Below are 23,751 nucleotides of genomic sequence, written 5' to 3'. Positions count from 1 at the left end.
TGGTGGATCCTCTGTGCCAGAGAGGGATTGGCGTGGACCGTGCTAGAGGATCGGTTCTAAGTCACTACTGGTTTTCACCAGAGCCCGCCGCAAAGCGGGATGGTCTTGCTGCGGCGGTAGTGACCAGGTCGTATCCCCTAGCAACGGCTCAACCTCTCTGGCTGCTGAAGATAGGCGCGGTACAAGGGAGTAGACAGAAGCAAGGTCGGACGTAGCAGAAGGTCGGGGCAGGCAGCAAGGATCGTAGTCAGGGGCAACGGCAGAAGGTCTGGAATCACAGGCAAGGAACACACAAGGAACGCTTTCACTGGCACTAGGGCAACAAGATCCGGCGAGGGAGTGAAGGGGAAGTGAGGTGATATAGGGAAGTGCACAGGTGTAAACACTAATTGGAACCACTGCACCAATCAGCGGTGCAGTGGCCCTTTAAATCGCAAAGACCCGGCGCGCGCGCGCCCTAGGGAGCGGGGCCGCGCGCGCCGGGACAGAACTGACGGGGAGCGAGTCAGGTACGGGAGCCGGGGTGCGCATCGCGAGCGGGCGCTACCCGCATCGCGAATCGCATCCCGGCCGGAGGTGGTAACGCAGCGCCCCGGGTCCGTGGAACCGACCGGGGCGCTGCAGTGAGGGAAGTGTAGCGAGCGCTCCGGGGAGGAGCGGGGACCCGGAGCGCTCGGCGTAACAGTACCCCCCCCCTTGGGTCTCCCCCTCTTCTTGGGGCCTGAGAACCTGAGGATCAGACTTTTGTCCAGGATATTGTCCTCAGGTTCCCAGGACCTCTCTTCTGGACCACAACCCTCCCAATCCACTAAAAAAAAAGTTTTTCCTCTGACCTTTTTAGAGGCTAAGATCTCTCTGACAGAGAAGATGTCCGAGGAGCCGGAAACAGGAGTGGGAGGAACAGATTTAGGAGAAAAACGGTTGAGGATGAGAGGTTTAAGAAGAGAGACGTGAAAGGCATTAGGGATACGAAGAGAAGGAGGAAGAAGAAGTTTGTAAGAGACAGGATTAATTTGACACAAAACTTTAAAAGGACCAAGATAGCGTGGTCCCAACTTATAGCTCGGGACACGGAAACGGACATATTTAGCGGAGAGCCATACCTTGTCTCCAGGGGAAAAAATGGGAGGAGCTCTTCTTTTCTTATCTGCGAATCTCTTCATGCGAGAAGAAGCCTGTAAGAGAGAATTTTGGGTCTCTTTCCATATGGTGGAAAGATCACGAGAAATTTCATCCACAGCGGGCAGACCAGAGGGCAAGGGGGTAGGGAGGGGGGGAAGAGGGTGACGGCCGTACACCACGAAAAACGGAGATTTGGAGGAAGATTCAGAGATTCTGAAATTATACGAGAATTCGGCCCAAGGTAGAAGATCTGCCCAGTCATCCTGGCGGGAGGAAACAAAATGTCGTAAATAGTCACCCAAGATCTGGTTAATTCTCTCTACTTGTCCATTGGATTGAGGATGGTATGCAGAAGAAAAATTTAATTTAATCTTGAGTTGTTTACAGAGAGCCCTCCAGAATTTAGACACAAATTGGACGCCTCTATCCGAGACGATCTGTGTAGGCAACCCGTGAAGACGAAAAATGTGTACAAAAAATTGTTTAGCCAACTGAGGCGCTGAAGGAAGACCAGGAAGAGGGATGAAATGTGCCATTTTGGAGAATCGATCAACGACCACCCAAATAACAGTGTTGCCATGGGATGGGGGTAAGTCAGTAATAAAATCCATACCAATCAGAGACCAAGGTTGTTCGGGGACAGGTAGAGGATGAAGAAAACCAGCGGGCTTCTGGCGAGGAGTCTTATCCCGGGCACAGATAGTGCAGGCTCGCACAAAGTCCACCACATCAGTCTCTAGAGTCGGCCACCAATAGAAGCGAGAGATGAGTTGCACAGATTTCTTAATGCCCGCATGACCTGCGAGATGGGAGGAGTGACCCCATTTGAGGATCCCAAGGCGTTGGCGTGGAGAAACAAAGGTCTTTCCTGGAGGAGTTTGCCTGATGGAGGCTGGAGAAGTGGAAATCAGGCAGTCAGGAGGAATGATGTGTTGAGGAGAGAGTTCAATTTCAGAGGCATCTGAGGAACGAGAGAGAGCATCGGCCCTAATGTTCTTATCAGCAGGCCGAAAGTGAATTTCAAAATTAAATCGGGCAAAGAACAGAGACCACCTGGCCTGACGAGGATTCAGCCGTTGGGCAGACTGGAGGTAGGAGAGGTTCTTGTGATCGGTGTAAATAATAACTGGAAATCTTGATCCCTCCAGCAGATGCCTCCATTCCTCAAGTGCTAATTTAATGGCTAGAAGCTCTCGATCCCCGATGGAGTAGTTCCTCTCCGCCGGAGAGAAGGTCCTGGAAAAAAAACCACAAGTAACAGCATGCCCGGAAGAGTTTTTTTGTAGAAGGACAGCTCCAGCTCCCACTGAGGAGGCATCAACCTCCAATAGGAAGGGTTTAGATGGGTCAGGTCTGGAGAGCACGGGAGCCGAAGAAAAGGCAGACTTGAGTCGTTTAAAGGCGTCTTCCGCTTGAGGAGGCCAAGACTTGGGATCGGCATTTTTTTTTGTTAAAGCCACAATAGGAGCCACAATGGTAGAAAAATGTGGAATAAATTGCCTGTAATAATTGGCGAACCCCAAAAAACGTTGGATGGCACGGAGTCCGGAGGGGCGTGGCCAATCTAAGACGGCAGAGAGTTTATCTGGGTCCATTTGTAGTCCCTGGCCAGAGACCAAGTATCCTAGAAAAGGAAGAGACTGGCATTCAAACAGACATTTCTCTATTTTGGCATAGAGTTGATTATCACGAAGTCTCTGAAGAACCATACGGACATGCTGGCGGTGTTCTTCAAGATTGGCAGAAAAAATCAGGATATCGTCCAGATATACAACAACACAGGAGTATAGGAGATCACGAAAAATTTCATTAACAAAGTCTTGGAAGACGGCAGGGGCGTTGCATAGACCAAAGGGCATGACCAGATACTCAAAGTGTCCATCTCTGGTGTTAAATGCCGTTTTCCATTCATCCCCCTCTCTGATGCGGATGAGATTATAAGCACCTCTTAAGTCCAGTTTGGTAAAAATATGGGCACCTTGGAGACGATCAAAGAGTTCAGAGATGAGGGGTAGGGGGTAGCGGTTCTTAACCGTGATTTTATTAAGACCGCGGTAGTCAATGCAAGGACGTAGAGAGCCATCTTTTTTGGACACAAAGAAAAATCCGGCTCCGGCAGGAGAGGAGGATTTACGGATAAAGCCCTTTTTTAAATTTTCTTGGACGTATTCCGACATGGCAAGAGTCTCTGGGACGGACAGAGGATAGATTCTGCCCCGGGGTGGAGTAGTGCCCGGGAGGAGGTCAATGGGACAATCATAAGGCCTGTGAGGAGGTAGAGTCTCAGCTTGTTTTTTGCAAAAAACGTCCGCAAAGTCCATATAGGCCTTAGGGAGACCGGTTACATGAGGAAGCACAGGGACACGGCAAGGTTTACTGGGAACCGGTTTTAAGCAGTCCTTGGAACAAGAGGGCCCCCAACTCTTGATCTCCCCAGTGGACCAATCCAGGATTGGGGAATGGAGTTGAAGCCAGGGAAGTCCAAGAAGGATTTCAGAAGTGCAATTGGGGAGGACCAACAGTTCAATCCTCTCGTGATGAGATCCGATGCACATTAGAAGGGGCTCCGTGCGGAAACGTATAGTACAGTCCAATCTTTCATTGTTTACACAATTGATGTAGAGGGGTCTGGCGAGACTGGTCACCGGGATGTTGAACCTGTTGACGAGAGAGGCCAAGATAAAATTTCCTGCAGATCCAGAGTCCAAGAAGGCCACAGCAGAGAAGGAGAAGGCAGAGGCAGACATCCGCACAGGCACAGTAAGACGTGGAGAAGCAGAGTAGACATCCAGGACTGTCTCACCTTTGTGCGGAGTCAGCGGACGTCTTTCCAGGCGGGGAGGACGGATAGGACAATCCTTCAGGAAGTGTTCGGTACTAGCACAGTACAGGCAGAGATTCTCCATGCGGCGTCGTGTCCTCTCTTGGGGTGTCAGGCGAGACCGGTCGACCTGCATAGCCTCCACGGCGGGAGGCACAGGAACAGGTTGCAGGGGACCAGAGGAGAGAGGAGCCGGGGAGAAGAAACGCCTCGTGCGAACAGAGTCCATATCCTGGCGGAGCTCCTGACGCCGTTCGGAAAAACGCATGTCAATGCGAGTGGCAAGATGGATGAGTTCATGTAGGTTAGCAGGGATTTCTCGTGCGGCCAGAACATCTTTAATGTTGCTGGATAGGCCTTTTTTAAAGGTCGCGCAGAGTGCCTCATTATTCCAGGATAATTCTGAAGCAAGGGTACGGAACTGTACGGCATACTCGCCAACGGAAGAATTACCCTGGACCAGGTTCAACAGGGCAGTCTCAGCAGAAGAGGCTCGGGCAGGTTCCTCAAAGACACTTCGAATTTCCGAGAAGAAGGAGTGTACAGAGGCAGTGACGGGGTCATTGCGGTCCCAGAGCGGTGTGGCCCAAGCCAGGGCTTTTCCAGACAGCAGGCTGACTACGAAAGCCACCTTAGACCTTTCAGTGGGGAACTGGTCCGACATCATCTCCAAGTGTAATGAACATTGGGAAAGAAAGCCACGGCAAAACTTAGAGTCCCCATCAAATTTATCCGGCAAGGATAGTCGTATTCCAGAAGCGGCCACTCGCTGCGGAGGAGGTACAGGAGCTGGCGGAGGAGATGATTGCTGGAGCTGTGGTAGTAACTGTTGTAGCATAACAGTCAGTTGAGACAGCTGTTGGCCTTGTTGCGCAATCTGTTGTGACTGCTGGGCGACCACCGTGGTGAGGTCAGCGACAACTGGCAGAGGAACTTCAGCGGGATCCATGGCCGGATCTACTGTCACGATGCCGGCTGGCAGGTGGTGGATCCTCTGTGCCAGAGAGGGATTGGCGTGGACCGTGCTAGAGGATCGGTTCTAAGTCACTACTGGTTTTCACCAGAGCCCGCCGCAAAGCGGGATGGTCTTGCTGCGGCGGTAGTGACCAGGTCGTATCCCCTAGCAACGGCTCAACCTCTCTGGCTGCTGAAGATAGGCGCGGTACAAGGGAGTAGACAGAAGCAAGGTCGGACGTAGCAGAAGGTCGGGGCAGGCAGCAAGGATCGTAGTCAGGGGCAACGGCAGAAGGTCTGGAATCACAGGCAAGGAACACACAAGGAACGCTTTCACTGGCACTAGGGCAACAAGATCCGGCGAGGGAGTGAAGGGGAAGTGAGGTGATATAGGGAAGTGCACAGGTGTAAACACTAATTGGAACCACTGCACCAATCAGCGGTGCAGTGGCCCTTTAAATCGCAAAGACCCGGCGCGCGCGCGCCCTAGGGAGCGGGGCCGCGCGCGCCGGGACAGAACTGACGGGGAGCGAGTCAGGTACGGGAGCCGGGGTGCGCATCGCGAGCGGGCGCTACCCGCATCGCGAATCGCATCCCGGCCGGAGGTGGTAACGCAGCGCCCCGGGTCCGTGGAACCGACCGGGGCGCTGCAGTGAGGGAAGTGTAGCGAGCGCTCCGGGGAGGAGCGGGGACCCGGAGCGCTCGGCGTAACAACATGGTTTGCCTTGGCGAACGGAGTCACACAGGGAAGGAACTGCTAAAGTTCATTCATAAAGAATTTTGACTATGGCTTACTCCACGAAATCTGGAAATGGGAACCATGGTGACCGACAACGGGAAGAACATTGTGTCCGCGCTGCGACAAGGAAGTGTGAAACATGCGCCCTGCATGGCACACGTGTTGAATCTGGTTGTCAAGCACTTCCTCAAGTCTTCACCCCATTTACAAAACATCCTGAAAATGGCAAGGAAACTGCATGCACTTCAGCCACTCATACACCGCCAAGCCCACATTCCTTCAGCTGCAGCGTCAGAATGGTATCCCACAACATAGTCTTATTTGTGATGTTGCCACACGTTGGAATGCCACCCTCCATATGTTGGACAGACTATACGAACAAAGAAAAGCCATCACAGCTTTCTTGATGATCCAAGCAGATAGGAGTACTCCCCTGTGTAACTTCAATGTGAACCAGTGGCAGCTCATATGTGACACCTGCTGTTTGCTGAGGCCCTTTGAGGAAGCCACATCATTTATAAGTCACCTGGATTACGCCATGAACTACGTAATTCCACTCCTACATTTCCTACAACAAATGATTGAAACAATTGCTGGTCAGGGCAATGGAGACGCTGTGCCTACATCTCAAGGCTACATGAGCCCTGTGGGGGCTGAACTGGAGGAGGAGGTTAATGAGGGGCAGAGCGGAGCACAGTTTAGGTTGGATGAGATGGCCGGTGTTTCTAGTCATCAGACAGGAGAGGAGGAGCAGGAGCAGCCAGAGGAGCTGGAGGGTTATGAGGAAGGCGAGACAGAGGACCAAGACACACCGTGGCAGTATGCAGTGGAGATGGAGGCAGGTAGTCCCTCCGAGTCACTGACGCAAATGGCACAATGCATGCTCAGTTGCTTGCGTAGTAACCCCCCAATTGTCAAAATTCGTCAGCGGGATGACTTCGGGATCTCCACCTTATTAGACCCTCGCTACCGTCCCAGAATGGGGACCTTTTTTACACCCACTGAGAGGGATGACCAACTGACCTACTACAGAGAGATTCTGCGGCCACATGGTCCATCCACTCGCAGGTCTGACTCGTGGGGCCCTCTGCGCTCACCTTCCACTGCCAGGGCTGCTGGGGAGGGGAAGGGGTGGCAGGAGCAGTACCAGCTCAATCAGCAGCAGCCTGAGTCTACAGTCGCTGATGAGTAGCTTTCTTCAGCCGCATAGGGAAGCAACTCATCAGCAGCAGTTAGACATGGAGCAGGATCTGAACCAGCAGGTGATTGCATACCTTGATATGACCATGCCGACAACCATTGAAGATCCGCTGGACTTCTGGGCAGCCGAACTTGATTTATGGCCGCAACTAGTAGTTTGCCCTGGAAAAGCTGTCCTGCCCGGCCAGTATTGTACCATCAGAGCGGGTGTTTAGTGCGGCCATAGTCACCCCAAGGCGAACTCATCTGTCCACTAAAAATGTGGAGAGACTGACATTTGTCAAGATGAATCAGGGATGGATCAGCCAGGATTTCCAGCCACCAATGCCAGATGCCTCAGAGTAGATTGACCATGGTGCTACATCAACATTTCCCAATTATGGTTGGTTATGAAACCCTCTTGGGTTATCAATTAGGGTTATGAAACCCTCATTGGTACTGCGAATGCCTGTTCCTGACTCATCCTGTGTCTTTCAGGAACTACTTGCCTTACTGACGCTTCTGGCCTTGGGCCTTTAATTTTTGGATGTTTAGCAGTAGTTAAATACATGCTTACTGCAAATTTCAACATTGATCTTTAAATGTAAGGGGTTATGAAACCCTCTTGGGTACTGCGAATGACTGCTCCTGACTCATTCTGTGTCTTTCAGGAACTACTTGCCTCCCTGATGTCTCAGGCCTTGGGCCTTTAATTTTTGGTTGTTTAGCAGTAGCTAAATACATGCTTAATGCAAATATCAGCATTGATTTTTGAATGTAAGGGTTTATGAAACCCTCTTGGGTACTGCGAATACCTGCCCCTGACTCATCCTGTGTCTTTCAGGAACTACTTGCCTCACTGATGCTTCTGGCCTTGGGCCTTTAATTTTTGCAAGTTTAGCAGTAGCTAATACATGCTTAATGCAAATTTCAACAATGATCTTTAAATTCTCAGCGCTCTGCCAGGGCCTTCTCCTACCACGCCGGGGCCGATCCGCGGACCTCACTAAACCATCCAATCGGTAGTAGAGACATGCGGTGTGTACAAAGGTATAAACCCGAGCTTATGACCCGCACTTAGTTGGGATTCTTCTTTCCTGGCAAATAATTGCAATCCCTGATCCCTATCGTGAACGGGGTTCAGCGGGTTACCCGCACCTGTCGGTGAAAGATAGACACACGCTGGTCCGTTCAGTGTATAGCGCGTGCAGCCCCGGACATCTGAGGGCATAACACACCTGTTATTGCTCGATCTCTCGATTGATCGTGCAATGTAAGGGGTTATTAAAGCCTCTTTGGTACTGCTGATGCCTACTCCTGACTGCTCCTGTGTCTTTCAGGAACTACTTGACTTCATGATGCTTCTGGGCTTGGGCCGTAAATTTTAGGATTTTTGAAAACATACATACATGCTTAATTTAAATGTCAACATTTATGGTGCAATGCCACCACCAGGCTCTGTCATTGTGCTGCTGTGCGGCAGTGATTCTAAAAGTGATGCCGGTAATCTGCATGTTATTCTGAATAACAGTATTATTTCACTACCCCAGCACACTCCATATGCGTTTTAGAACACAGCAAAGTGTTCTATACCCCTATAGAGGCTGTATGTAGGCTAGAAATAGTCTTTTTTAATATAGATTCGCCACCCTGATGACTTGTGGTTCAGGCAGCATGAAGTGCTCAAAAACATTATTTATAATAATCTGTGACATATTACATTTGTGCTAACCTTAGATATGTATAATTATTCTTGATACACACATGCAGTAGAAAACTGTGAAAGAGTAGACAGCCATTGACTCCGTTGTGGCCTTACTTTCCCTTGAAGGCTGCCGACTATTTTGGGCCTGTGGCTTTTAACAGACCAGCAGGATCCTGCTCTGCACCCTGGCACATGCTGTACGATTATGTCTCTGCATCATAGTGGAGGATGAAGAGAAGGTCCTGCTGCTTAGCTTAAGAATGGAAACAGTTTCCATTTTTGGAAGTTTTTTTATTTTATTTTGGCACAAACTTCAATGGACCATTATAAATAGAGAAGGGGTTTTACTTATTTTATTATGACAACTAACTCCCTAATGAGAGGACCCACTACATACTGGGGGAAACATACCTACCTAATGGAGAAACCCATTATATGTGTATTGTTTGGGGGAGAATGGGAGGTATTATTTTAGATTATATACTGTATGTCCCTTGTATAGTTGTATTATTGGTTATACTAGCCTCAGTAGACTAGGATTTGTTCAGGAACAATGTGAGGGTAATTTGTATGGTGATAAAATTTGCTCCTGGTCAAGTAGTATTATTTAATAGCTACATGACTATTATTTAGAGGTGTATTAAAGGGGTAATCTTCCACTAGACATGTTATCCCCTATCCATGACTGATCATGGGGGTCAGGCCGCTGGGGATCCTCGGGATACCCGCCATAGCACCCCAGTCATCCGGTGCATGGCGCAAACTCTTCTCTGTTCTGGATGACTGGCGATCCCAGCCGGCACACCCCCTCTATTCATGTCTATGGGAGGAGGCATGACGGTTGTGTACTAGACATTAATCGAGGGGGCGTGGCATGACAGCACGATCATGGAAGCACGAGGCTTCCGTGATCATAATGCCACAGCGCAGGCCTGGAGATCACGGGGAGTCCCAGCAGCCAGATCCTCAATGATAAGACATGATATCCCCATCCTTTGGATATGGGATAACATGTCTTGGGGAGGAGTACCCCTTTAAGGGGATGAGGAGAGTGCCATTTGACTTATCTGCTGTCTAGGATACCAAATTACCTTGTCCCCCCAGCCCTAGAAGGTGGTTTTAATTGTGGTATCTACAGTGTTAAATGACTGGGCCTGGAGTATATTACAGTGGGATTTTGCTGTGAACGACATGCTCCCAGTCCCTATTTCAGTAAAATAAGTGCATAAAGGATAGACCATTAGAGAGTGCAATATTTGTTTCATTAAAACTGCTCTGAACATTAAATAAACTTGCATACATCTATAAGTCCAAAATGTCCAAAATGTCAAGTTAATGGCAGAACCGAAAAGAAAACTCTCGATTACATCCTTTGTTTCTTTTAACAAATTTGCAATTACCAGTTAATTAAACAGCCAAAGGATGTTGATAAAATGCAGTGGATTGTCTGTCACTGTTTGATTAATTTTCAATACTCAATATTAGATGTCTGTAAAAAGCATTTAAATTGGATTTGGGAAAGTTTGCCGCTCTGGTTAATTATATAGCAATGGACAGCAAATAGATTGCTAATATGCAAATCTTTAATTAACATCAGGTAGTCGTCAAGGTAAATATCATTTAAAGGCTTGTTGGAGCCAACTAATTCAGAGAGGAATTGTCAATGTACACTTGTGGGAGAAGCAAAAGACAAATGGTTCCTGGTCAGAGAGAAACTGATCTTTAACTGCTCAGTACAGCAGACAAATAGAGGTCAGTGAACAAGTGGAGGTCATCGGGGACTCTCTACGCCAGCAGGTACTGAAATCTAAGGATAACAGCTCTTAAGAAATGTAAGCCTTGCAAGTATGCCCTAGCATAATACTAGATTAATAATATATGCTGCTATATATGCTGTATTGTATGCTGAAAAGTAGGAAAAATAACAGTATTCAGAATATAAACCTTTCTCTACTCCATTCTTATGATTTCACTTTTACTCATTAACGAAAATATTTTTTGCTGTCCACCATTTCATAAAATTCTGCTATTTTTGCATATGTCTTATTCCAAAGTAGCTATGGTCAGGCTTACAATAAATTACAGTTCTCTGATTGATGTTTTTATTTTTTATTTTTTATTTGTGCCTGCATTAAAGGGTAACTCTCATTAAAATCTATTTTTGCTATTGCACTCCTTATGGTAAATAAAAAATATTTCAAATATACTTTGTTTAAAAAAATTAAGTTTTCTATGATTTATTTGTGCTTAAAAAAGCTCAAGAGCACATTTTACCCCATCTTATACGCAGACTTAGGACTGAGGTCCAAACACAGAAAGTGCAGCCTGAAGTGCTGAGGGGGATGTGTCCAGCCTCATCCAATCATAGCTCCTCTCACACTTAACTGCCATATGCTGTTGGTTGGACACCCCCCTCAGCACTCCAGGCTGCACATCTGTGTTTGGACCTCGGTCCTAAGTCTGTGTATAAGATGGGGGAAAATGTGCTCTTGAGCTTTTTTTAAGCACAAATAAAACATAGATTTTTTTTTTATTTACCATAAGTAGTGCAATAGCAAAAAATTGTTTTAATGAGAGTGCCCATTTAAAGAAATTGTTTGAGTGTCACTTCCAGGGGTAGAGATTGTTGCTGACCATGATCTAGCCACAACCACTGTCCCTTACTACTTGGATTATCTGCCTTAAATGGCGGCCTCCAACTGGGCTACAGTCCCTACGCTGCACTGAGTGCAGGAGCGTCAAAATGTAGGGAAAAGCAGCAACTTCAAAAAAAATAAAAAATACACTCCATTTTTAGTAAATGAGGCCCAATGTCTCTATAACATTTACATATCTAATAGGAAATTAAAGCCACTAAATAGCTCTGTGACCAAGCTATAGATCTGAGTACTGAAATATGCTTGTCTTAAGAGTGTTGAGTTCTGCTGATTCTCTGACATTTTTTTCTAGGAAAATTAGGTTGGTTTCACACGTGGTGTTTCTTGTTTTGTTTTTTCAAAAACATTCAATAAGAAAAAATATGGATTATTCATTGTGTTTTCTCTGAAAAAAAATGGCTTCATCCACATGTTAGCTAGGAATCTATAGAGAAATCTAAAATATTATACTTACAATCCTCTTCTTTGTATCATTTTTCCCTTGAATGGCATTTCATGGGTCATTGGTAGTTTTTCCAAAGCACAGAATTGTGTAGCCATAGTGTATAGTGTAGCTAGATTGAGTGATTTTTCCTCTCATAGACTTATCGGTTTAAAAAAAAAAAAAAAAAAAGATATTGTATGTGGATGTGTGTGTTGGTGCATTTTCGTGCCATATTGTTCTTACATTATTAAAAAGAAATCCTTGAATCACATGCCCAAGGACTCACATGACTTGCAAAATGTGGCAACTTTTCAGTTGTATTTTTATTATTACAAATTTTTGGGTAGAAAAGCCCAAAAAACTGTAAAGGACAAAGAAATGTGTAGTTGAGTGTGATTTTTTTTAAGGTAAAAAATGCTATGTAAAAGGTATGCATGAAAGAAGCCTTAAGACCATGATCAAACAAATTTTTTGGTCCTGTCTTTTTTCCAACAAAAAAAGTTCTTTAACTGAAAAAAATTCAATCTTTTTCCAAAATCTTGACCATTAAATAATACAATGTGTGCAGTACCAACTATTTTCCAGTAAACTCAATAACTGGAAAAAGATAGACCTTTTTTGATCCTCTTTTGTGCTTAAAATGGACAAATAATGGACAAATTTTGGAACAAAAGATAGAAAGAAAAAGTTGTATAAATATAGCTTTAAGAAGTGACATAGCTTTCCCCTGCATGTAAGCTGATTATTGTGAGTTCACGTTTAATTCCAAGATAAACATGTGTCCATTTTTCATGAATGGATTTCAGTGGATGTGGGTGGTCTTTCACAGGAGAGATCATTGGTTACTGTGGCACTTGACTCTTGCACAAAAGGAGGGCTCTAAATCTTTAATCTCTCTAGTGTCTTAACAGAAACATTAAAATGGGCTTTTTGTATGTCTTTACATCAAATATAAACTGTGCAAAATGAATAACCACATATAGACGACTAACCCATCGCATCATTTTACCTAGTTTATGAAGTTTTTGCTTAGGATGAGCAGCTGTAACTACAGTATGTAATATAATAAAAAATACTTATGGGTCTATAGTGTTTGTCCCTTAATTAAAAAGAACCTGTCAGGTTTTAAATGCCTCCCAGATGGGCCCCAGGATTAAACAGGTGAGGAGAGCAATGTTGTGATGCTTTTCTCCTCTGTTCTATGTGACACTGCATGAAGCTGAATATATCTATGGACAGCATGCGTTATGACTGGTATCCAGTCATGTAGGAGGGGACATGGTGGCTTCCAGTAACACTTGCACCCTCCTCTCACCAGTCAGGCTTGCAGATCTGGGTAGAAGAAGGGCAAGGCAAGTGTGACTGGAGCTGCTCCGTTCACTCTTCTCTGACTTTAAAGGAAATCTGTCATTAGAATCACCTGCACTAAACCTGTTACACAGGCTTGTAGTGCGGGTGATCCTGATTAAAACGCTTCTTACCTCATTAAAAACTGTGCAGTGGTTCGCCAGATATCTTCATTTTTAGTTATATGGTATTCCCAGGCTTGGGACTCCAAGCATGCGCCACGCACCGTACACCCGGAAGCAGCATTCTCCTGCATAGATAGATATGCAGGAGAATGCCGCTTCCGGGTGTACGGCGCGTGGCGCTACCCACGCGACCTACACCAGGAGGAAGACTGCGATGAGGCAGCCATGAATATTCATGAGCCGGGCAGCCGCTCCGCCCGGTGAAAATTACGTAAGCGAGTCCATGCTGATGCAGCGGACCTCCCACTGAGTCCCAAGCCTTGGAATACCATATAACTAAAAATGAAGATATCTGGCGAACCGCTGCACAGTTTTTAATGAGGTAAGAAGAGTTTTAATCAGGATCACCCGCACTACAAGCCTGTGTAACAGGTTTAGTGCGGGTGATTCTGATGACCTATTTCCTTTAAACCAATCATGACATAATAGAAATCAGAGGGGACCAGCTTCGGAATGGAAACCGGTCAGGTCCTGGGTGTCAAAGGGGTACGGTGTCAAAGGGGAACCTGTCAGGTCCTAGGTCTTATCTGTGAGACACTTGAGATCCGAAATTTCTCTGTTAGATAATGACAACCCTAACAAGCTGACGCCCGTCACGCCCCCTCGCATAGCGCGGGCGACGTCACACGGGGCGGAGTCCTGATGTCACGATACTCCGGCCCCGTGGTCGCCACCTGGCTGTTTGTGAGCTGACACCGCGACGTGTAGCTCAAACAGGTGGGAGGCAAATACAAGATTGCGGGGGTCCCCTTTACTTCATGGGGCAACTCTAGTTGATCTAAATTAATAGGGCCCATTTAGTTTTCCTATTTAGTATACTCAGTTTAGATATAAATATAACTTTACTGTTCATTTTAGCTTTACCTGTTTAGATTTCAAAACAAAAATACAGTCAGTGTAACACATGTCACATTCTGTCAGCTGTCACACTTATACCACCTGCTAACTTGAAAATATAAAAGTGTACTTGGCCAGTGATCACACCACTCGAGGACATGCTATAAATAGACAAGACATCATAAATAGACAAGACATCATTTATGGAAATGATGCATGCTAAATCTTATGCCTAAATTTGAAGTATAAAAATGTTCTCACCTCTAGAAGAAAGAAAAATATCTCTCTGGTGCCACCTATAGGTAGCTATCTAGCAATTTCAACCTGTAAAAGATCCTTGAAATATGACTTAGGGTACAATATTAACCAAATCAGAATCTCCTTTAAATGAAAGGGACACATTTTTCTTCATTGATAACTAGTACCCTATCTGCTATACTTTGCAAACTTTTTTTTATAAACAGCTGCAGATGGTGTATCCAGCCATCTGTTAGCACATACTGAATACTGTAATTAGGGATGTCATACTGCAAGGCATGGAGAAAGAATTCTATGTAAAACTCTATGCTGGTTAAAATTTTAGGCTTTGTGCACTTGCAGGCTGTCCAGGAAAGTTAAGTAATTGCTTCTTATATATTTTTGCATGCATAAGTAGGGGTCTCTGTGAACACAGTGGTTACATGGTACATTGTCTGACATTTCCATTATTGCTGCTTCAATGCTAAGATTGAGAAAAGGAATTAGAATGTAAGGAGATTATCAAAAATGAGCAAAAACTAAAAAATATGATAAACAAATAAAATAAATCATGGGTGGGGGGGTTGAGAGTATGGTTTGGGTGCGCTTAGACACTTGTCCTGGTCTGTTTCCACTTCATTAAGGGTATGTTCACACTGAGGAATTGGAGAGGAATTTTCACGAGTAATTCTGCTTGCTTTTTCCTCTCCAATTCATTCAGCAGTGAAAATCCCCATAGAGCTGTGCAGAATTTCTGCCCCTCAGTTCACACTGAGGAATTTCCTCAAGCAGAATTCTGACGAGGAAGTTTGTTCTGCTTGAAGAAAAAACATGTTCTTTCTTTCAGGCGGAATCAGCGTCTTACTCCAATAGAGATCAATGTAAATTTTTTTTTCAGTCAGAATCATTTCCACGCGGTATTGGCGCGGAATTGGCACGGAATTTTTATGCAGGAAAAAAAAAAGAGGATAATATATAAATATATATATATATATATATATATATATATATATATATATATATATATATATACTCTTCTCCTCCTCCGTTTGAAATTTTCATTTCCGCTTGTGGAATTCCGCTCGAATTCCGCGCCAATTCCACACCAATTCCACTCCAATTCCGCTCCAATTCTGCGCAAAATCTCTGTGAGTTCTTGTGGAAAAGTAACAATACTTTGAGGCAGAAAATTTCTGCTTGATTTCCGCCCCAATTCCTCAGTGTGAACATACCCTAAAGGGGTACTCCACTGGAAAACATTTTTTTTTTTTTTAAATCAACTGATGCCAGAAAGTTAAAGAGATTTGTAAATTACTTCTGTTTAAAAACCTTAACCCTTCCAGTATTTACCAGCTGCTGAATACTACAGAGGAAGCTCTTTTCTTTTTAACATTCCAGTGTTGTCACCTCTGTTCATGTCAGGAATTGTCCAGAGCAGCATATGTTTGCTATGGGGATTTTCTCCTGGTCTGGACAGTTCCTGACATGGACAAAGGTGTCAGCAGAGAGCACTGTGGTCAGACAGAAAAGAAATCCAAAAAGAAAATAATTTTCTCTGTAGTATACCACAGCTTATAAGTACTGGAAGGATTAAAATGTTTTAATAGAAGTCATTTACAAATCTGTTTCACTTTCTGGCATCAGTTGATTTAAAAAAATAAAAAATAAAAAAAGTTTTCCACAGGAGTACCCATCTGCACCATTTCATGAGAAAGGCAAAACTGCATGCTGTTCTTTAACTGCAACTAGAATTATATCTATGTGCAGTACATCTCTGCAAAGATAATTTCGTAATGCGCAGATATCTATCATTACCAAATTGTGTGAGCGTACCCTAAAAGTTCATCACACATCTTTATATCTATTCTGAAAACTCAACATAAAACTTTTAATTAGCAAACAACAAAGATGTTACCAATAAAAAGGAAATTGAAGTAAATGTTCATGTTTTGTTACTCGGTAAAGCTATTTTTGTCACTGTTATTTTATTTCTATTCTCTAATTACCCAGCATTGAATAAAAACTATCCACCACACTGAATAGCTCTTGTGAGTCCCTCTAATTGTCCTCTACATTACAAATTATCTCCAAACTTGGAACACTTTTCTAACAAAGTTGAATTTGTGAGTACTTTTTGGTTTTCTATTATTTCCTCAACTAACAGACCAGCGTAATTCTAGAGTAGACTCATTTTTTTCCATAGTAGTAATATGTTTTAGCAGTCAAGCTTTAAGAATATGGGAATATACTCCCAAAGGGTTGTGGGGTTTCCACAGCAGATTTGGGAGTAGAAAATTCTAAGCTTTTTACAGTAGTGGCAAAGTGGGTGAAATCAACAGTAGACTTATTTTTATCATTATTGAATCAAAGTGGAAATTGAAGTGCAGTGGGAATTATTATTCTAAAACATGCGAATTTACGTTGTGTGAACTCTGAGGATCTGGCTGTTTTGTACATATCCTACGGGTTAAACCTTTGTAAGCAATTTTTACAGCTCCTATATGCAGAGTCCTACTACCATCCCCATTCGTGGTGTATAGTTGTTGTGAGGGAGAGGAGTTCTTTTTCTGAGTGTCTAATATTTTCTCTAAGTATCATGAGTTTAACTTGCATAACTTGCCATTTTTGTGACATATTTCTACCATTGCATACACTGTGATGTGTAGGATGTGCAAGGCTTAATACAATGTTCTTTACATGATATTTCTCAGATTGTTTTTTATGTAGAAACTGCTAATAGGTCTGAGGCTGAAGACTCCCAAGTCCAACCGTATCTGTCGAGAGGGCTGGAACAGTCTATTCTTGCTTAGGCCAGAGAGCAGACTCAGCCAGTGTTAATAAAGGTCAATTAACCCCTTCCTTAATAAAAGTTTGAATCACCCCCCTTTTCCCATAAAAAAAAAAAACGGAGTAAATAAAAATAAACATATGTGGTATCGCCGCGTGTGTAAATGTCCGAATTATAAAAATATGTTGTTAATTAAACCGCACGCTCAATGGCGTACGCATAAAAAAATTCCAAAGTACAAAAAAGTGTATTTTGGTCACTTTTTTATACCATTAAAAAATGAAGAAAAAGTGATCAAAAAGTCTGATTAAAACAAAAATCATACCGATAAAAACTTCAGATCACGGCGCAAAAAATGAGTCCTCATACTGCCCTGTACATGGGAAAATAAAAAAGTTATAGGGGTCAGAAGAGGACATTTTTAAACGTATACATTTTCCTGCATGTAGTTATGATTTTTTCCAGAAGTACGACAAAATGAAACCTATACAAGTAGGGTATCATTTTAATCGTATGGCCCTAGAGACTAATGATAAGGTGTCATTTTTACCCAAATATGCACTGCGTAGAAACGGAAGCCCCCAAAACATTTTATTTTAATAGTTCAGATATTTACGGGGCAATACCAAATATGTATATAAAATATTTTTTTAACACTTTTTGGGGGTGAAATAGGGTAAATGGGGAAATTTCCATTTTCATTGGGGGAGGGGGTTTTTCAAATTTTTCTTACTTATTTTTTTTATTATTTTTACTTTGATTTTTACACTTTAATAGTCCCCATAGGGGACTATTTATAGCAATCATTTGATTGCTAATACTGTTCAGTGCTATGTATAGGACATAGCACTGATCAGTGTTATCAGTCATCTTCTGCTCCGCCGGGAAGGCAGCGGAGGCAGGTGAGGGGACCTCCGGCTGCCGTGCTGGATGATCAGATCGCTGCGGCAGTGCTGTGGGCTATCCGATCATCCATTTTCATGACCGCGATGCTGCAGATGCCGTGATCTGTATTGATCACGGCATCTGAGGGGTTATTGGCGGACATCCCCGGGATCACGGATGTCTGCCATTACAGGCGAGTCCCTGGCGAGTCCCTGGCTGCAATCATGATCCGGGCATCGCTCCGATGCTCGCGGTTATGCATAGGACGTAAATGTACATCCTGGTGCGTTAAGTACCTTCTCACCAGGACGTACATTTACGTCCTGCGTCCTTAAGGGGTTAATCTGCAGCATTAGGTAGGCAGCAGTTCCCCACATTAGATAGCAGTTAGCTCACGGTAGCATAGTTTCCCCTCATTAGGTAGCGTACATTCCCCACATTGGGTAGCATATTTTTCCCACATTAGGTATCATAGTTTTCCCACATTAGGTAACATAGTTTCCCCACATTAGGTAGCATAGTTTCCTCACATTAGGTAGAATAGTTTCCCCATATTAGGTAGCAGTTTTGCCACATTATGTAGCATAGATTCCCTAAATTAGGTAGCAATTTCCCTACATTAGGTAGCAGTTTCCTCACATTAGGTAGCATGTATTCCCTACTTTAGGCAACAATTTCCCCACATTAGATAGCATAGATTCCCAACATTAAAAGAAAAATTGATCAGCTCACCCCTCCAGCATGGGTCGATTAGATTGGCAGTGGCAGCATACATCTCATATTGGAAGCACGAAGGAAAACACTAGAGCTGAGTCCTCAGGTACAGTAATTCCAGAGAAAAGGCAGATATCTGGCTCCCAGTTGGAGATAAAATCCATACTGTAATGAAAATTCCTTAAGAGCATAAAGATGGAAAAATAAAGAAAAACAAAAACAAAGGGTAAAAGCACAAACGAAACGCCAACACATTTTGACTTGTCAACAAGGCTTACTCATAGCACATTACTTGGACACAACATCAAGTTTATAAACATGGGACTCACATCTGAACCTATAGTGATGTCATACCTATGGGTGGAGGAAGCAAAAGAGGATCCATACATAAACTAACCTGGTATGCAACGGAAGATCCGTGGATAAACTAACAAGGTGTGTGCATTTACAAGAACAATAATTTCTTCATATACATGCCAGTTATATCTCATAATGAGCACGGGAGAGCAGAAACACCTTCATATACATAACAGTTATATCTTGTTGTAAGGGAGAGCAGAAACACCAGGTATTCAATAGATGTAAGACAGGTCATTCCCATAGTTAAAGCCAGACGGGAAGTGGCTTTCCAAATTAAGTATCCAGAACGCCTCTTGCCTGAATACTTGCTTATTCCAATCCTCACCTCTGGGAGGCGGATGCACCTTTTCTATGCAAGATACCCTGCACCTAGGCATAGAGCCAGAGTGTATTTCCATAACATCTTTAGTGAAACCTGACATAGATCTGGTTGCACCTCTATTGATATCGGGTAAATACATGTGTTCCTGAAAATGAAAATTTTGAAAATTTTGAATTTTTCTAACTTTGAAGCTCTCTACTTGTAAGGAAAATGGATATTCACAATACATTTTTCTTCGCAAATACAATATGTCCACTTTATGTTGGCATCATAAAATGGACATATTTTTGCTTTTTGAAAAAATGAGAGGGCTTCAAAGTAGAGCAGCAATTTTCAAAAATTCATGAAAATTGCTAAATCTGAAGGGACAGATGTTACAGAACTACAACTCCCAGCATGCTGAGAGTTGTAGTTTGGCAACATGTGGAGGGCTACCATTTGGGCACCACTGTAAAAGTGGTCTCCAAACTGTGACCCTCCAGATGTTGCAAAACTACAACTTCCAGCATGACCAGACAGCCTTTGGCTGTCTGGGCATGCTGGGAGTTGCAGTTTGGCCTTCCTAGTGGTTGCCACAGTAAAGATAATTTTACTTTCACTTTCAATTACCCCCTCCCCCCCCACCGACGATTCCCTACCTGAGCCAGGATCCAGCAGTCTCCATCTTTTCCTGCATGTACGGCCTCCATCTTCTTCCCACGATCCCCTCGACATCTAGGGGCGGGCAGAACGGGGGGCTGCCATGGCAACTCCCTGTCCTGCGCTGCCATTGGTCAGAACTTCATTCAGCTAATGGCAGGGGATAGGAGGAGATCGCAGCTCTGCGACCTCACTCCTATCCCTTGGGCTGATCGGGGCAGTCGCTGACAACTCCGTTCAGCCCTATCTGAATTGACATGCGATTTTCTCCGATCGCCGACATGGGGGGGTCTCAGGACCCCCCTGGGCGATGTGCCGGGATGCCTGCTGAATGATTTCAGCAGGCATCCCGATCCGGTCCCCAACCAGCTAGTGGCGGGGAACGGAATTCCCACGGGCGTATCCATGCGCCCTGAGTCCTTAAGGACTCGGGATGCAGGGCGTATGCATAGCCCTGTGTCCTGAACAGGTTAAGCATGGGGGTGGATCAATCATGCTTTGGGGTTGTATTGCAGCCAGTGGCACAGGGAACATCTCACGAGTAGAAGGAAAAATTGATTCAATAAAATTTCAGAAAATTTTGGATGCTAACTTGATACCATCTGTGAAAAAGCTGAAGTTAAAGAGAGGATGGCTTCTACAAATGGATAATGGTGGGGATTTATCAAAACCTGTGCAAAGGAAAGTTTGCCCAGTTGCCCATAGCAGCCAATCAGATTGCTTCTTTTAATTTGCAGAGGCCTTGATAAAAATTAAAGAAGCAAGCTGACTGGTTGCTATGGGCAACTGGGCAACTTTTCCTCTGGACAGGTTTTGATAAATCTCCCCCATTGATCCTAAACACACCTCAAAATCCACGGGGGATTACATCAAGAGGCGTAAACTAAAGGTTTTGCCATGGCCTTCACAATCTCCTGACCTCAACATAATTGAAAATCTATGGATAGACCTTAAAAGAGCAGTGCATGACAGAGAGCCCAGAAATCTCAAAGAACTGGAAGATTTTTGTAAGGAAGAATGTGCAAAGATACCTCAAACAAAAATTGAAAGACTCTTGGCTGGCTTCAAAAAGCGTTTACAAGCTGTGATACTTGCCAAAGGAGGCAGTACAATGTATTTATTCTGCAGGGTGCCCAAACTTTTGCAGATGCCATTTTTTGTTTTCTGTTATTTTGAAAGTGTAAATGATGGAAATAAAATCTAACTTTTGTTGACATATTATAAGAATGTCTAATCTGTAATTTGATGCCTTTTGGAGATTTTTCCATCTTTCCTTGGCTTCTTTATGCACATTAAAGGGGTACTCCGCCCCTGGCATCTTATCCCCTATCCAAAGGATAGGGGATAAGATGTTATATCGCCGCGGTCCTGCTACTGGGGACCCCGGCGATCGCCGCTGCGGCACCCCGCCATCATTACTGAACAGAGCGAGTTTGCTGTGTGCGTATTGATGGGCGATACAGGGGCCGGAGCAGCGTGATGTCATGGCTCCGCCCCTCATGACATCATGGCCCGTCCCCTTAATGCAAGTCTATGGCAGACTTGTAGTGACGGGGGCGGGCTGTGACGTCACGAGGAGCGGAGCCTTGATGTAACGATGCTTCGGCCCCTGTATTGCCCGTCATTACGTGCAGAGCGATCTCACTCTGCGCAGTAATGATAGCGGGGTGCCCCAGCAGCGGGACCGTGGCGATCCTTTGGATAGGGGATAAGATGTCTAGGGGCGGAGTACCCCTTTAATAGTGATGAGTGGCATAGGCCATATTCGAATTCACAATATTTCGCGAATATATGGACGAATATTCGTCATATATTTGCGAAATTCGCATATTCTTTATATTAGTTTTTTCCACATATGCGAAAGTATATGCGCATATTCGCGAATATTGAGCCCTCCCTTCTTTAACCCCTTAAGGACCAAGGGCGTACAGGTACGCCTTTGCTCCCTGGTACTTAAGGACCAAGGGCGTACCTGTACGCCCGTGGGAATTTCGGTCCCCGCCGTGCGCCGGGCGGGGATCGCGCCGGGGTGACTGCTGATATCTATCAGCAGGCACCCCGCGCAAATGCCCAGGGGGGTCATTAGACCCCCCCATGTTGGCGATCGGCGCAAATCGCAAGTGAATTCACACTTGCGATTTGCGCCGATTCCGGGTCATACGGGTCTATGGTGACCCGGTGACCCGGAATAGAAGGGGGATCGCGGGTGTCCTAGACACCCACGATCCCCCTGTAGCGATAGGAGTGAGGTGGCAGGGTTGCCACCCCTCCTATCTCTGCTATTGGTGGTCTAGACGCGACCACCAATAGCAGATCGGGGGCGGAGGGGTTTACTTTCGGTTTCCCCGTCCTGCCCACCCACAATAGGCGGGGCAGAACGGGGAAACCGACAGGGACCGGCGCCGAAGATCCACTTACCCATCGGCGACGGCAGCGGCGACGATCAGCGACGGCAGCGGGCGACGATCGACGGAAGAAGAGGACCGCGACGCAGCTTCCTGGATCCAACGGAAGCCGGTGAGTTACTTAGCAACATCTGGAGGGCTACAGTCTGAGACCACTATAGTCGTCTCTAAACTGTAACCCTCCAGATGTTGCAAAACTACAACTCCCAGCATGCCCAGAGAGCTGTTTAGGCTTGCTGGGAGTTGCAGTTTTGCAACAGCTGGAGGTCTACAGTTTGAGACGACTGCAAAGTGATCTCTATACTGTGCACCTCCAGATCTTGAAAAACTACAACTCCCAGCATGCCCAGACAGCAGTTTGCTGTCTGGGCATGCTGGGAGTTGTAGTTTTGCAACATCTGGAGGTCCACAGTTTGGAGACCACTATGCAGTGGTCTCTAAACTATAGCTCTACAGATGTTGCAAAACTGCAACTTCCAGCAAGCCTAAACAGCAAACAGCTGTCTCTGCATGCTGGGAGTTGTAGTTGCGATCCCTCCAGCTGTTGCATAACTACATCTCCCAGCATGCCTTTCGGCGATCAGTACATGCTGGGAGTTAAAGTTTTGCAACAGCTGGAGGCACACTGGTTGGAAAATACTGAGTTAGGTAACAGAACCTAACTGAAGGTTTTCCAACCAGTGTGCCTCCAGCTGTTGCAAAAGTACAACTCCCAGCATGCATGGTCTGTCAGTACATGCTAGGAGTTGTAGTTTTGAAACAGCTGGAGGTTTGCCCCCCATGTGAACGTACAGGGTACATTCACACTGGCGGGTTTACAGTAAGTTGTCTGCTTCAAGTTTGGGCTGTGGCAAATTTTTCACCGCAGCGCAAACTCCTAGCGGTAAATTCACTGTAAACCTCTGCCAGTGCGAATGTACCCTAAAAACACTACACTACACTTACACATAATAAAGAGTAAAACACAACATATACACCCCCTTACACTGTCCCCCTAATAAAAAACAAAAAACGTATTGTACGGCAGTGTTTCCAAAACAGAGCCTCCAGCTGTTGCAAAACAACAACTCCCGCCATTTCCGGACAGCCACTGACTGTCCAGGCATGCTGGGAGTTTAGCAACAGCTGGAGGCACCCTGTTTGGGAATCACTGGCGTAGAATACCCCTATGTCCACCCCTGTTCAATCCCTAATTTAGTCCTCAAATGCGCATGGCACTCTCTCACTTCGGAGCCCTGTCGTATTTCAAGGAAACAGTTTAGTGCCACATATGGGGTATCTCCGTACTCGGGAGAAATTGCACTACAAATTTTGGGGGGCTTTTTTTCCTTTTACCCCTTATGAAAAAGAAAAGTTGGGGTCTACACCAGCCTGTTAGTGTAAAAAAAAATTTTTTTTTACACTAACATGCTGGTGTTGTCCTTTAGTTTT

Source organism: Hyla sarda, chromosome 3 (assembly GCF_029499605.1).
Source record: "Hyla sarda isolate aHylSar1 chromosome 3, aHylSar1.hap1, whole genome shotgun sequence".
Lineage (NCBI taxonomy): Eukaryota > Metazoa > Chordata > Amphibia > Anura > Hylidae > Hyla > Hyla sarda.
This window is presented reverse-complemented; position numbering follows the sequence as displayed.